General features: G+C 35.1%; 1 protein-coding gene and 1 pseudogene across 6 annotated transcripts in view; one reads left to right on the top strand and one right to left on the bottom strand.

The window, feature by feature from the left end:
* Positions 1–17538, bottom strand: part of TENM1 (teneurin transmembrane protein 1) — a 1334622-nt gene that overhangs the window by 1114488 nt on the left and 202596 nt on the right. The gene's annotated exons all lie outside the window — the stretch shown is intronic.
* LOC308495398 (small ribosomal subunit protein eS6-like) lies at positions 3979–4760 on the top strand (annotated as a pseudogene). The gene has a single exon. The product of its transcript is annotated as a small ribosomal subunit protein eS6-like (transcript).

Genomic DNA, 17538 nt, shown 5'->3' with positions numbered 1-17538 from the left:
AGGAGACTTCAACACATCATTGACAGCTATAGATATTTCATCGAAACAGAAAATAAAGAACGAAATAGCAGCCCTAAATGACACACTAGATGAAATGGACATGATTGACATATATAGAGAACTTCATCCTAAAATATCAGACTACACATTCTTTGGTAGTGCACATGGAACATTCTCAAGGATAGACCATATATTGGGACATAAAATCAGCCTGAGCAAATTTAGGAAGATTGAAATCATACCAAGCATATTCTCTGATCACAAGGCTTTGCAATTAAATATCAACTGCAAAAAGAATGCAGGTAAAAAACACAAATAAATGGAGATTAAACAACATACTTTTAAAGAATGACTGGGTCAAAGAAGAAATTAGAAGAGAGATCAAAAAATACATAAAAAAATGAAAAAAAATGTACTCCTACCAAAATTCTGAGGATGCAGTGAAAGCAGTTTGAAGAGGGAAATTTATATCAATACAGGCCCATCTCAAGATACAAGAAAAATCACAAATAAATAACCTCATGTTACACTTTAAAGAACTAGAAATAGAAGAACAAGTGAAACCCAAGGCCAACAGAAGGAAGGAAATAAAAAAAATCAAAGCGGAACTAAATGAAATAGAGTACAAAAAGACAACAGAAAAAAATCAATGTGACAAAGAGCTGGTTCTTTTCAAAGATTAACAATATTGACAAACCCTTGGTTAGAATCACAAAGATAAAAAGCGAGAAGACACTAGTTAACAAAATCAGAAATGAAAACGGGAAAGTTATCACGGAAACCACAGAAATACAGAGGATCATCCAAGAATATTGTGAAGGACTATATGCCACCACATTCAATAACATAGAAGAAATGGACAAGTTCTAAGAAACATATAGCCTTCCAAGGCTGAACCATGAAGAACTGGAAAATCTAAACAGACCGATCACCAGTAACAAAATTGAATCAGTCATCCCAAAGCTTCCCAAAAGCAAAAGTCATGAACCTGATGGCTTCACTAGTGAATTCTACCAAACCTTCAAAGAGGATCTAATACCCATCCTGCTCATTGTTCCAAAAAATTGAAGAAGAGGCAGTACTCCCTAACTCATTTTATGAGGCCAGCATTACTATGATACCAAAACCTGGTAAGGAAAACATAAATAAAGAAAACTACAGACCAATATCTCTGATGAATACAGATGCAAAAATTTTAAACAAAATTCTAGCAAATCGAATACAACAATGCATTAAAATGATTATTCATCAGGACCAAGTGGGTTTCATCCTCCTGGCACAAGGATTGTTCAAAATCCACAAATCCATCAATGTGATACATCACATAAACAAAATAAAGGACAAAAATCATACGTTTATATCAATTGATGCAGAAAAAGCATTTGAAAACATACAACATCCATTTATCATTAAAACACTTAATAAATTAGGTACAGAAGGAAAATATCTTAACATAGTAAAGGCCATATATGACAAGCCTTCAGCTAATCTCATATTTAATGGTAAAAAACTGAAGTCCTTTGCTCTATGTTCAGGAACACAACAGGCCTGTCTCCTATCACCTCTGCTTTTCAACATAGTGTTGGAAGTCCTTGCCAGAGTAATCAAGCAAGAAAAAGAAATAAAAGTAATCCAAATTGGGAATGAAGACGTTAAATTATCACTCTTTGCAGGTGACATGATGCTATGTATAGAAAACCCTAAAGACTCCACCAAAAAGCTATTAGACACAATCAACGAATACAGTAAAGTTGATGGCTACAAAATCAACATACAATAGTCCATTGCATTCCTATGTACTAACAATGAAATCTCAGAAAAAGAAATACAAAAAACAATTCCTTTTGAAATCGCAGCAAAAAAAATAATATATCTAATGAACTTAACCAAGAATTTGAAGGACCTATATGCTGAAAACTATAAGACATTTTTTTAATTAAATTTATTGGGGTGACAATTGTTAGTAAATTTACATAGATTTCAGGTGTACAATTCTGTATTACATCGTCTATAAATCCCATTGTGTGTTCACCACCCAGAGTCAGTTCTCCTTCCATCACCATATATTTGATCCCCTTTAAGACATTTTTGAATAAAATTGAAGAAGACGCAAAGAAATGGAAAGACATTCCATGCTCATGGATAGGAAGAATCAAATAGTTAAAATGGCCGCATTACCAAAGCAATATACAGATTTAATGCAATCCCCATCAAAATCCCAATGGCATTTTTTAAGAAATAGAACAAAAATCATCAGATTTGTTTGGAACCACAAAACACCCCAAAGAGCAAAAGCAATCTGAAGAAAAATGAACAATGCCAGAGGTATCACACTCCCTGACTTTTGCTTGTACTACAGGGCTATAATAATCAAAGCAGCATTGTATTGACAGAAAAACAGACACATAGACCAATAGAATAGAAGGAAGAACCCACAAATAAAACCACATAAATATAGACAGACAGCTTTTGACAAAGAAGCTAAAAACATACAATGGAGGAAAGACAGCGTCTTCAATAAATGCTACTGGGAGAATTGGATAGCCACGTGCAAAAGAATGAAACTGGATTACTATCTGTCACCATCTACAAAAAATAATTCAAAATGGATCAACGACTTAATGTTCATTGCAGCTTTGTTTATGGTGGCCAAGACGTGGAAACAACCAAAATGTCCTTCGATAGATGAATGGATAAAGAAGTTGTGGTATATATACACAATGGAATACTATTTGGCGGTAAGAAAAGATAATATAGGAACGTTTGTGACAACATTGATGGATCTTGAGAGTATAATGCTAAGCGAAATAAGTCAGACAGAAAAAGCAGGGAACCATATGATTTCACTGATATGTGGTATATAAACCAAAAACAACAAAAGAACAAGACAAACATATGAGAAACGAAAAGTCATAGACACAGACAATAGTTTAGTGGTTACCAGAGGGTATGGTTGGTGAGGTGTGGGAGATGAGGGTAAGGGGCATCAAATACATGGTGATGGAAGGAGAACTGACTCTGGATGGTGAACACACAATGGGATTTATAGATGATGTAATACAGAATTGTACACCTGAAATCTATGTAATTTCATTAACAATTGTCACCCCAATAAATTCAAAAAAAAATGAAAGAGGTGAAATGATAACACACAATAGTATAAGCAGCTATACACCAAGAAAGTAGACAATCTGAAAGAAATGGATAGTTTTGTAGAAATATAAAACCTTCCAGGTTAACTGAAGAAGAAACAAAAAATCTAAATAGACTGATTACTACCAAGGCAATTGAATAAGTAATCAACAGCCTCCAAACAAACAAAAGCCCTGGACCAGATGGCTTCACAGGAAAATTTTATGAAGCATTCAAAAAAGAAAGACCACCTATTCCACTAAAACTATTCCAAAAAATGCAGAAGGAGGGAAGGCTCTCAAACTCCTTTTACAAAGCCAGTATCACCCTGATCCACAAATCAGACAAAGACATTGCAAAAAAAGAAAACTATATGATGATATCCCTAATGAACATAGATGCAACAATCCTTAACAAAATATTAGCAAACAGAATTCAGCAATAAAGATCATAAACTAACATCAAGTCAGATTCATTCCTGGCATGCAAGTTTGGTTCAATATCAGCAAATCAATTAATGCGATACACCACATTATCAAAATGAGAAACAAAAATCATACGGTTATATCAATAAATGCATAAAAAGCATTTCACAAAATCCCGCAGCCATTTTTGATAAAAACTCTTAGCAAAGTGGGAATAGAGGGATCATCCCTCAACATAATAAAGGTCATATATGACAAACCCACAACTAACATCACAGTCAATGGGAAAATGCTAAAACTATTACCCTTAAGATCAGCAACAAGACAAGGTTGCCCACTTTTCTCCACTTTTATTCAACATGGTTCTAGAAGTTCTAGCCACAGCAATCACACAAGCAAAAGAAATAAAAGGCCTCTTTTTTGTGGCGCCTCGGAGGCCGTCGGCTGCTTCAGGATGAAGCTGAACATCTCTTTCCCAGCCACTGGCTGCCAGAAACTCATTGAAGTAGAGATGAACGCAAACTTCGTATGTTTTATGAGAAGCTTATGGCCATAGAAGTTGCTGCTGATGCTCTGGGTGAAGAATGGAAGGGTTCTGTGGTTCGCATCAGTGGTGGGAACGACAAACAAGGTTTCCCCATGAAGCAGGGTGTCTTGACTCATGGCCGTGTCCGCCTGCTCCTGAGTAAGGGGCATTCCTGTTATAGACCAAGGAGGACTGGAGAAAGAAAGCGCAAGTCGGTTCGGGGTTGCATTGTGGATGCCAATCTGAGTGTTCTCAACTTGGTCATTGTAAAAAAAGGGGAGAAAGATATTCCTGGTCTCACTGATACTACTGTGCCTCGTCGCCTGGGGCCCAAGAGAGCTAGCAAAATTCGCAAACTTTTCAATCTCTCTAAAGAGGATGATGTCCGCCAGTATGTTGTGAGAAAGCCCCTAAACAAAGAAGGTAAGAAACCTGGAACCAAAGCACCCAAGATTCAGCATCTAGTTACTCCACGAGTCCTGCAACACAAACGTCGGCATATTGCTCTGAAGAAACAGCGTACTAACAAAAATAAGGAAGAGGCTGCAGAATATGCTAAACTTTTGACCAAGAGAATGAAGGAGGCCAAAGAAAAACGCCAGGAACAGATTGCCAAGAGACGCAGGCTGTCTTCTCTGAGAGCTTCTACCCCTAAGTCTGAGTCCAGTCAAAAATGAGATTTTCTTAAGAGTAACAAATAAACAAGATCAGACATCGTAAAAAAAAAAAAAAAAAAAAGCAAAAAAGAAAAAAAAAGAAATAAAAGGCATACAAATTGGAAAGGAGGAAGTAAAATTGTCATTATACCCAGATGACATGATACTATACAGAAAGAATCCCAAAGACCACCATAAAACGATTAGAACAGATAAATGGATTTAGTCAAAAGGAGGATACATAATTAATATTCAGAAATCAGTTTCATTTGTACACACCAATAATAAACTACCAGAAGGACACATTAAGAAAACTGTTCCATTTACAATTGCTTCAAAACTAGAAAATACTTAGGAATAAATTTAACCAAGAAAATAAAAGACCTCTACTCAGAAAATAGAAAGATACTGAAGAGAGAAATTAAGGAAGACAGACATAAATGGAAACATGTACCATGATCATAGATAGGAATAATTAATATAGTTAAAATGCCCTTACTGCCTAACGTAATATATAGATTCAATGTAATTCCTATCAAACTACCAAGGGCATTTTTCACAGAAATAGAAAATATATTCCTAAAATTTATATGGAACCATAAAAGACTCCAAATAGCCACGGCAATCTTGAGAAATAAAAACAAAGTGAGAGTTATCACTATAACTGACATCATATCATACTACAACACTATAGTAATCAAAACAGCATGGTACTAGCATTGAAACAGGCATATAGATCAATGGAACAGAATAGAGAGCCCAAAAATAAATCCATACCTATATGGTCATTTAATCTACAACAATGGAAGAAATAATTTACATTGGGGTAAAGACAGTCTATTCAATAAATGGTGCTGGGAAATCTGGACAGACACATACAAAAAGGTGAAGTTGGACCACCTCCTTATCCATACACAAGAATAAATTCAAAATGGATTAAAAACTTAAATGTAACATTTGAAACCATAAAACTCCCAGAAGAAAATATAGGAAGTAAATTTGGAGTCATTACTTAGCAATATTTTTACTTGTATATCCCCTCGAGCAAGGGAAGTAAGAGAAAAAATAAACATGTGGGATTACATCAAACTAAAAAGTCTTTTTTCACAGCAAAGGAAACCATTAATAAAACAAAAAGGCATCCTACTGAATGGCAGAAAATATTTGTCAATGATGCATCTGAAAAGGGGTTAATATCCAAAATTTATTTTAAAAAAACTCTTTCAACTCAACGCTAAAAAAACAAGCAACCCAATTAAAAAATGGGCAGAAGACATGAAGAAACATTTCTCTAAAGAGGACATACAAATGGCCAACAGACATGAAAAAAATGCTCAACCTCACTAATCATTAGAGAAATGCAAATAAAAACCACAATGAGATACTACCTCACTCCGGTCCGAATGGCTATCATCAATAAATCAACAAAGTACAAGTGCTAGAGAGGATGTGGAGGAAAGGTAACCCTCGTGCACTGTTGGTGGGATTGCAGGTTGGTGCAGCCACTATGGAAATCAGTATGGAGGTACCTCAAAAAACTGGAAATGGAAAAACTTTATGACCTTGCAATTCCACTCTTAGAAATTCCACTGAATTTCTCTATCCAGAGAAATCCAAAATGCTAATTATAAAAAAGTATGCATCCCTATGTTTATTGTAGTGCTATTCACAATAGCCAATATGTATAAACAGCCAAAATGTCCATCCGTAGATGATTGGATTAAGAAAATGAGCGGCTGACTGATGACTGGCTACAGACTGCCTCAGCTGGGGGGAACACAAGGCTCATAATACCAGCATGGGCCAGGGAGTTGTGTCCTACACAACTAGACTGAGAAACAACGGCCTGAACTGGAGTCGGAGGGTGGGTAGAAGAAGGAGGAAAGGAGGGTTAGGAATTGTGGTCCATTTATACCATGGAATAGTACTTGGCCAAAAAGAAGAATGAAATCTTACCATTTGCAGCGATATGGATGGACATAGAGAAACTTATGCTAGGTGAAAGAAGTCAGACAGAGAAAGACATATACCATATGATCTCATTTGTAAGTGGAATCTAAAGAACAGTCTAAATGAACAAACTAATGAGAAACAGTCTCAGAGATATAGAGAAAAACAGAGTTGCTAGATGAGAGTGGGGTGGGGATGAGGGAAAAGTTGAGGGGATGAGAAAACACAAATTGGTAACCACAATATTGCCATGGGGATACAAAAGAGAGTTTCGGGAATATAATTAATAATCTTGTAAAGATTTTGTAGCATACCAGACGGGCACATGTCTTATTAGGTAGACAACTTCAAGGATGGTGTAGATGCCTGACCACTGGGCTGTACACCTGAAACTGAAGCTGAAAAGCAATTATTGTCAACTATAATTTAATATAGATAAATATATTAATATATTATATATAAATATAAATATAAATATATTATATATATTTATATATAATATAAATATATTATATATAAATATATATATAAATATATATAAATATATATGTCATAGGATGTAGAGTACAGCTTAGGGAATAGAGTCAATGGAATTGTAACAGCTATACACGGTGTCTGAGGGATAGTAGATTAGGGAAGGGGATTATCACTTTGTGAGGGGCGTAAATGTCTAACTATTACATTGTTTTGTACACCTGAAACTAATAAAAAAATCAGTTTTATTATAAGCTAACATTTATTATGTATTATATAGCAGGCATCTTGTTAGGTACTTTCCATATATTATCCCTTTAATCCTCACATCTACCATATGAGGCTAGTACGTTTCTTCCTTGTTTTATAGATGGAGAAACTGGGACTCAGAAAGAGTATAATGCCTAAATCACACAGCTAAAAGAGGTAATTATAAAGCCACGTCTGTCTGCCTTTGGGAGTACATAGTCACTTATTGTCTTTCTCATCTTTTCTCTACTTGTGACTGCAGGCTGTCTTTTCTGGCACAATGTGAATGCACTTACATTCCATATCTAGTCTCGGTGAGAAAAATGTTTTCCCAACAGGTTCAAAAATTTCTATCCAAATTTACAACTCTGCTTGTATATTCTCCAGAGATGTAACCTCATACCTGGAAGTGTCCCTGGCTTTGATCCTCTTCCACTTCCCCATCCCCCACACATATCCTGAACAAGCATTCCCTCTGTCTTAACTGAAGCACACTACCTTAGCAATTGTTAGGTTGTTTTATTCTTTGCAAAGCTCAACGTTTTAATGTATCTTTCTAGGAGGCAGTTGTGTTCCAATACTCTTGTCAGCCATGTAGTTTTTCATTTTAAGCTTTAAAAGGGCAGTCGCCTTATCCATCTGGTTCTCCACTATGTCCCTAGAGCTTAGAATAGTAACTCACATAAAATAAGCACTCAAAAACACAATAATCTCCCCTTAACTGCAGGATATATGTTCCCAAAACCCCTAGTGGATGCCTGAAACAGCAGACAGTACCAAACCCTATACATACTGTTTTTCCCATATATACCGCGTTTCCCCGAAAATAAGATCTACCTGGACCATCAGCTCTAATGTGTCCTTTGGAGCAAAAATTAATATAAGACCGGGTCTTATTTTAATATAATATAAGACCGGGTCATATAATATAGTATTGTATAGTATAATATAATATAATATAATACAATATAATATAATATAATAAATATAATATAATATAACATAATAATATAATACCGGGTCATATAATACTGGGTCTTATATAAGACGGGGTCTTATATTAAATTTTGCTCCAAAAGATGCATTAGATCTGATGGTCCAGCTAGGTCCTCTTTCCAGGGAAATATGGCACATGCCTATGATAAAGTTTAATTTACAAATTAGACACACTAAGAGAATAACAACAATAATAAAGTAGAACAGTTATAATAATACACTGGAATAAAATTTATGTGAATGTGGTCTCTCTCTCTCTCTCTCTCTCATAACTGATCTGATAACCAAGACAGCTACTACGTGGCTAACGGTGGGGAGCGTATACAGTATGGAGACTGGACAAAGAATGATTCACATTCCAGGTGGGATGCAGTGGGACAGCACAAGATTTCATTATACTGCACAAAATGTTGCACAATTTAAAACTTATGAATTGCTTATTTCTGGAATTTTCCACTTAAAATTTTCAGACCATAGTTGACCTTGGGTAACTGAAACCTTGGAAAGCGAAACTACACAAAGTGAAAAGGGTACTACTGTATTGGTTGACTGAACAAATAAGTTTCGGTGAGAGCAATTTCTATGGAATGCAAATTTGTTGAACAGGTTCTCTGTCTGCACTTATTTGCTAGATTACCCCTAACCCCACAGTTTAAATACTGTGTCCACTTCTCAAACTATAACCTCAGTCCTGACCACCCTGAACTTCATACTCATGTATCTAACTGCTTACCACTTGTTAATCCCCACTTGGTTGCAGTATAGGCATCTCAAAATTAAAATGTTAAAAATCTGTCATTGATTTCTCTCCCAAAATTTCCCCACCTCTATAAATGGTCTCACTACTTAACCAGATACTCAGACCAATAACCTTGGTGCCCTGCCTGATTCCTCTTTCCCTCCTATCCCACAGCCAATCAATCAACAAGTTATGTCAGGGTTACCTTCAAAATATTCTCTGAATGTATTCACTCCTCACCACTTCAACCACTCCCACTCTCATCCACTCAACCATAGTCAGCACCTAGGTAATGGCAATAACCTCTTAAATGGAATCACTGTATCAATTCTTGTCTCCCTAAAATCTATTTCTATCCAGCAATCAGGATAATCTTTCTAAAACATAAATCAGATCACCTAACACCTCTGCTGAAAAGCCTCCAGTGGCTTTCCATCAAACTTAAAATAAAACTGAATTCCCCACCATGGCCTATACAAGGCCACACACAAACTGCTCATGCCTCCCGCATATCACAAAGCTCCAACCTTACTGGCTGGCTTTCTGTTCTAATACTCCAAGTTTAACATGATCTCAGAGAATATGCGCTTACTAATCAATCTGTTTGGAATTTTATTTCTGCACTTCACTCATATGCCTGTTAAAGTGTCACCTCCGCAGAGAGATGGCCCATGACCATCATAGATAAAATAATATACTAGCTGCACCACACAACTTTTTATCCCCTTGTTTCAGTTTATTTTTCTTTATAACATTTATCCCTACCTTATAAGTTATACTCTTATATGTATTTATTCTCCCATTTAAATGCAAGTTCCATGAAAGCAGAAACTTGGTAGCTTTGGCTTACTTTTGTATCCCTGGTGCCTAGAATACTATCTGGCACATGCCAAAAATATTTGACTGAATGAATTGTAGTAGATACCACCATTGTCATTGAAACATTCCTCATTCTTGTTCTCTTTTCAAGCCAACTAAATATGTGCATTTGTCCTCTTTCATCAAGTCTAACATCTCTCAGGGTCTTTCCACAAAGACCCGTTTACCATTAAACAAATGTGTTTACTTCTTGGTTTATTTGCATAAATAATTATCATACTCCAATCCCAGTAAATGCTCAATCCTCACATCTAGGCCTGTTTTTATTCCTGAATACCTGGAGTCTAGATTGCATTTTTTTTACCCCCATCAATCATATCTACTTAACCCTTCATCTATTGCTTCCCACTCCTCTACTATCTCTGGTTGAACAGGTTCTACCTTGGCTTTTGTATCCTGGTCATGACTATGAAAAAAAAAATCTAGCAGTCTGAATTCCTGACAGGACTCCCTACAATAAAGAAGGGTGTGTATATGTATGTGTAATCCAAGAGATTATCAAAGTTTTTGAAAGCCCCCCCCCCCCCGCCAATATCCTTGGGCTTTAAAATATGCCAAAAACCACGGCAACCATATGCTTTTAACTTTTTAGGACAGCCCTAATTTCAGAGAATTTTATTTTTTCCAATAATGGTAATTCACTAAAGGAGATTATATACCTTGAGGCTATTACCATAAATACATTCACAGATTAGAAAAAAAATCTTTGCTCAGACCATATATCCCAATTTAAAGCTCAGAGAAAAAGTCACTATGGCCATAGTTCAATTGCCCTGTTAGCCTAGATTCTGGATCCCCAGCCACTTCAGAAATATTTCCCTGAAGTAGTCTTTGCCTTGTCATTTTATCACTAATCTTCACTGAGAGGGTAGAAGTGAAGGAAGGGATTTTCAGTAAGACCGTGAGAGTTGTACTTTCTTCCAGTATGTTCCCAGATATTTTAGTTGGGTGTGAAAACAACATAGAGGACAGGAGGATTGTAGTTCAAACAGTTGAGAGGTATCTTCAGACTATTCCACCTCCTTTTCTTTGACTTGTCCCTTTTCTTTCCCCATACTTACATCCTCTATTCTCTGGACACACATGTACTAGATTCATTTACGTTACTTCCAGACTACCAGGGGCTTTGATTTGTCACATCTCAGCTAGCCAGCCAAGCAGTCAGCCATCCATAAATCTTTACTGAGCACTACTACCTGCTGGGAACTATGCTAGGTGCTGGGGATGAAGAGGTGATAACACATGATCTCTAACTGCCACTCATTTAAGGAACATTTCCCGAGAGCTATTTCTTTCCTTTACATGTTAAGTACTTAGATTGGCAGCTCAGCTGATATTCTGTCCTGGGAGCATCTATTGTTACTGATAACAATAAATCACCTTTTCCTAAAAAACATCAGTATTTTCTTTTGAAATGTATTGGTTTCCTGCAGTCCCTAATAAATAATATTAATAACAATAGCAACCATTTCAATAGTCTACTATATCCAGACAATGAACTAAATGTTTTATATACATTTATCTCTTAAATCATAATAACTAAGGATGAGACAGTTTAAGTCATTTGCCCAAAGTCACTGACTGGTAGCAGACCTAGAGTCTGTCTGATCCCAAATCCCATGCTCCTGATTCTGTTTCATGATGAATTAAGTATCTTAACCCAAAGCACAGCCATCTTGAATGGAAGAGGTTTGTTTGAGGGACCTACATGGTACTTCCACCATTATACTAGGGAGACAGCAGAGGAACAATCGAAATATGGGTGAACAAACAGGAAAGAATAATGACCCAGCAGTGAAGAGAAGAGTTTTAGGAAAGTGATTGGTTAGCCTTTTGATGTGCCTACTTGGGAGCAGAAGCTGAATTCTTTACTGGGAAAAGCTTTCTGAGGTCTTTTCAGGGTTAGGTCATCTAAACAAGTTGCAAGTATAATCTGATACCTACAAAAGAGCAAAAGAGCATAGTCCTGACCCAGGCCAAAAGTCCCAACTGAAAATCAGTGAACAATAACTGTCTAGAGTTCTGGAAATTTTGTACAGTTTCATTTCTTCAAATATCTTCAAATACCAATCTTTTATTTTAATTTAAACAGGCTTAGGGATGAAATGTATAGGGGAAAAAAAGTTACCTACTCAAATGACAACCGAAATTGTATATGCAACATGATTATAAATGCCTCCATATTATTCTATCATAATATATGTACCATAATATTTTTTAATATTTCCATCTTGTTGGCATTTAGACTTTTTCCAGTCTTTCATCTTTAGTAGTTATAATAAAATGATCATCCTTGCACATATTTGTACACATCCTAATTATTTTCTCTTGATTGTTTTCTAGATACAAGATTCATGGGTTAAAGTGTAATAGCTTTTGAAGGCTCTTTGTACATATTGCCATTTGCTTTCCAGAAAGATTATATTAACTTACACTCTTCTAGAAGTCTACAAGAGTGCCTGCCCCACAGCACCTTCACAAGAACTTATTTCTAAACTGTGTGAATAAGATCAGAATTAAAACATCTTCTTTAAATTTGTATTTGTATTTTTCAAATGTTTATTGTCTATGTGCATTCCTTTTCATTTCCTATTCATGTCTTTATCATTTTCCTAGAGGGGCGTCTGTCTTTTTCTTATTGATTCATAACAGATATTTACATATTATAGACATTAGGCCTTTGATTTACATGTATGTATCGCATATATTTTCCATGTTTATAGTTTGCCTTTTCATGCTGTTAATGATGCTTTTTAAGGAAAACATATTGGTTGTTACAGATTTATTTTTTTACAATTTTATATTTATTTATTTAAATTAAAGTTTAATGGTTAGTAAAGCTACATTGGTTTCTATAACACATCATCTATATATCACATTGTGTGTTTAACACCCAGAGTCAGTTGTTCTTCCAACACTATATATTTGATTTCTTTTACCCTCATCTATCACCTCCCTCCCCTTACCCTCTGGTAACCACTAAACTATTGTTTATGTCTATGAGTTTTTGTTTCTTTGTTTGTCTTGTTTCTTTATTGCTTTTAGTTTTATATCCCACATATCAGTGAAATCATATGGTTCTCACATTTCTCTGTCTGACTTATATCACTTAGCATAACAATCTCAAGATCTAACCATGTTATTGTAAATGGCACTATTTCGTCTTTTCTTATGGCAGAATAGTATTCCATTGTGTATATATACCAAACCTTTATCCAATCATCTATCAAACCCATCGTCCTTTTCTTCTGTAATTTCTTCTCATCGTAAAATCAATTAAACAGTCAACTCTACTTGTTTCTGTTTTTAAACTTTTTTAGACATTTAACTCTTAAATATTTCAAAAAATTATTTGTGAGAAGTGAGGCTGTAACCTGAGCTTTTATGGTAAATTTCCTCACTTCCCAAACAGCCAATTTTCTACAAACTATTACTGAATGATTCTTTCCCCCATTGTTTATGTTTCTTTTATCATAAAAGTAATCTTTCAAGACAATCTGTTCATTTTATTCGCAACTCTCCATTCTTAAAATCTTACCATACTAATCATTATTTTAACTTTGTGATACATTTTAATGAATCTTATTGATTTTTTAAAAATTTTGTTCAGCTATTAAAATCTACTTATTCTTCCAAAATGAACTTCAGAACCATTATCTAAAAAGTGAACAGAAATCTTGTTGAACTAATATGGAACCTATAATGTAATTTTGAGTTTCCTATATCTATAAACCTATAAATCAATTAAATTGGAAAAACTTATATATATTTAAATATTCAGATATACTAGCCAAAAAAGGTATATCTCTTCATTTATTCAAATTTTAATTCATTTTTCCAGAAAATATACTCCTTATGATTTTCTTATTAAAATTGTTCTTGGAATTTCACAATGTTTATTTTTAAATATTGCTAAGTAACTTTTTTCATATTTATGATTTCTAATTGGTTATTGTTTGTACATCAACAGAAAAGTACAGCACAACTCGTAGAGACTACATTAATAGGCCATATTAAAAAAAAAAAAAAAAGAAGAAACACTGCAATTTAGGACACATTCTCTGCTGGAAATTGCCCACCATAGAGTCAAAGAGTTATGATAGTATACACCATCCTCAAACACAGAGAATTTAAGACCATGTTCTCATTCAGCAGTCACCATTCTTAGATGAGAGAGAAACCATTTATGAAGGTACAGAAAGAAAGAAAGTAACTATCAAACAAGTAAAAGCACTAGGACAAAAATGATGATTGTGATTAAATTTTCCGAAGAAACTTTCAGCCTGCAATTGTGTTTAGCAAGTTTAAATCCCAAATGAAATTTTAGAGGAGATGTTATATGCCTTTGAAAAGCAGGTTTACAATGAAAATGCTCACAGGCCTTACCAGAGAAGACTGTGGTACCATGAGAACCTCTAATATCACTTACACGTAAGTGACAATATCTGTATACATAGGCAGTATATATAAATTGATCAGGTTGTTTTTCTTAATTTTATTCTCTTATTTATCACATTCAATGTCCATTGTCTGCCATTAAGTTACTATTAAGATATAATCTGCATAACTTTTCAATTACTTAAGTAATAAATCATTATTTCCAATATTTCATATAGAAAAGCATTCTCTTCCAACTCATTAATTATAACTAATGCCTATGTTTGGGGACAATCAGATCAGCTACTTTTTTGTTACTTCATACCCTTTATTATTTTTTAAACTAAAAATAATTTAAAAAATCTTCACCCATTTCTCCCACCTCTCACTCCTGCCTCTTGCAACCACCAACCTGTTCTCTATGATCTTGGGTGTTTTGTTCTTGTTGTTTTAAGATTCCGCATATAAGAGAGATTCTATGGTATTTGTCTTTCTCCATCTAACTGATTTCACTTAGCATAATGCCTTCAAGATCCATCCACATTGTTAGAAATAGGAAGATTTCATTTCTTATGGCTGAAGAATATCCCATTGTGTATATATACCACAATTTCTTTAATCATCTATCCATTGATAGACACTTACAGTGTTTCCCTGAAAATAAGACCTAGCCAAACTATCAGCTCTAACGCATCTTTTAATATAAGACCTGTTATTGTATTATGTCATATTATGTTATGTTTTACGTTATGTTATATTGTATTATATTAACCTGGTCTTATATCATATTAAAATAAGACCGGGTCTTATATTTTTGCTCCAAAAGACACATTAGAGCTGATGGTCTGGCTAGGTCTTATTTTCAGGAAAACATGATAGGTTGTTTCCATGTCTTCCTTATTATAAATAATGCTGCAATGAACGTGGGGGTGTACATATCTTTTCATATGTACCAGTTATTTTCGTCTAAATACTAAGGTTGATTCTGTGAATGTAAAATCCACTGAAGTCTTTGCAAATCTATGAAAACCATTACCACTCTGGTTTTCCAGTACACAAAACAGTAAAAATTGGGGGAAAATCAATATAAAACACAAGAAGAATTATTGTTACCTAAAATCTGAATTCACAGATGACAGTAGTAAAGGTGTGAAGTTGCCACACTTTTCTAAACCATTAATCAGCTTTTCCTAGTCATTTGTGATCTTCTAGCACCTTTTATGAAGATCACTGTGATTAAAAGAAAGGAGGTGGATATACAGAATGAAATTGAATGAAAAACAGGAGCATCCCATTTTTCCAAAAAGTAAGTAAATTCTAAAAACAGGAAAAAAAGGAGCCCCACATTGATAAGGGTATGTCAAACGGACACAGGAACCAAGTGAAAGATCTCCTAAAGGCCAAAGTTGGAACAATTTGAGCAACAAAATGAAGAAGTATCAAATTGCAACCCAAAGTATAAAATAAATATCCATGAGTACATACTGATATAAATGAATGATTGAATGAATAAATAAATAAATGGAGGAGAAAAGGAAAATCTCCCGTGCAATATTCCAAATTTATATTGATATTCTTCCTTCAAGAAAGTCGAGTCTAGCTCCTCCTCATTAAGTGTGGGCTGCACATAATGACTTCCTTCCAAAAAGTATAGTATAGAAGTGGGGAGTAATTTTACAGTGGAGAAACCTAAAAAACACTACCTTGGTCAGCTGATCCAAGGCCAACATCAACAACAATAAGTCATGAGGAGACATTTTTCTAAAAAGGACATACAGAAGGCAAGAAGACATATGAAGAAATGCTCAACCTCACTAACCATCAGAGAAATGCAAATAAAAACCAAAATGAGATACCACCTCACCCCAGTCAAAATGGCTATCATCAATAAATCAACAAACAACAAATGCTGGCGCGGATGTGGAGAAAAGGGAACGCTAGTGCACTGTTGGTGGGATTGCAGATTAGTGCAGCCACTATGGAAAACAGTATGGAGGTATCTCAGGAATCTGAAAATGGAACTACCCTATGATCCAGTCATTCCACTCCTAGGCATCTACCCGGAGAAATCCAAAACTCCAATTCAAAAATCTGTATGCACTCCTATGTTTATTGCAGCACTTTATACAATAGCCAAGATATGGAAACAACCGAAATGCCCATCGGTAGATGACTGGATTAAGAAGCTGTGGTACATTTATACAATGGAGTATTACGCAGCCATAAAGAAGAAAGAAATCTTATCATTTGCAGCAACATGGATGGATCTAGAGAACATTATGTTAAGTGAAATAAGTCAGAAAGAGAAAGACAAGTACCATATGATCTCACTTATATATGGAATCTAAAGAAAAGACTATGTGAATGAACTAATCAGAAACAGTTTTGGGGACACAAAGAAAAAACCGAGAGTTGTTAGATGGGTGTGGGGGGGGATTGGGGATAAGGGGAAAGGTGAAAAGATTTGGAAGCAGCTGGTAACCACAAGATGGCCTCAGGGTTTTTTTGAAAATTAATTTGGGGAAGGTATTCAATAATGTTGTAAAGATTTTGTTGGGTATCCGATGGACATGCGTCCTATTTGGGAGACCACCTCAGGGATACTGTGGATACCTGATCATGGCATTGTACACCAGAAGCTAAACATTAATGAATGCCAACTATAATTTTATATATATAATGCGATGGTTCAGTGTGAGGTCGGAGGGATAGTGGATGGGGGGAGGGGGGTTCACAGTGTGAGGGATATAAATGATGAACGTCTAAGTATTACCTTGTCTTGTACACCTGAAACTAATAAATAAATAAAAAAAACAACAACAATAAGTCATATTGATAATCTGTACCCTTAATATTATGTAAAGAAAATGGCATTTTATTTTACTTTGTGGTCTTCTATCCAAAAACCCAGTCTAATCATGAGAAAAATATGACATGTTCCAATGGGGACCATTCTACAAATTCTAGACCTGTACTCATCAAAACTGCCAAAATCATGAAAAACAAAGAGTCTGAGAAACAGTGACAGCCAAGAGGAGCCTAGAGAGGCATGACAACTAAGTGTAATGTGGTAATCTGGATAGGATCCTGCAACAGGAAAAGGACATCAAATAAAAACTAAGGAAATCTGAATAA

This window comes from Rhinolophus hipposideros (assembly GCF_964194185.1).
Source record: "Rhinolophus hipposideros genome assembly, chromosome: X".
In the NCBI taxonomy this organism is placed as follows: domain Eukaryota; kingdom Metazoa; phylum Chordata; class Mammalia; order Chiroptera; family Rhinolophidae; genus Rhinolophus; species Rhinolophus hipposideros.
The sequence above is the reverse complement of the archived record's forward strand: the minus strand, read 5'-3'. Positions and strand labels throughout refer to the sequence as shown.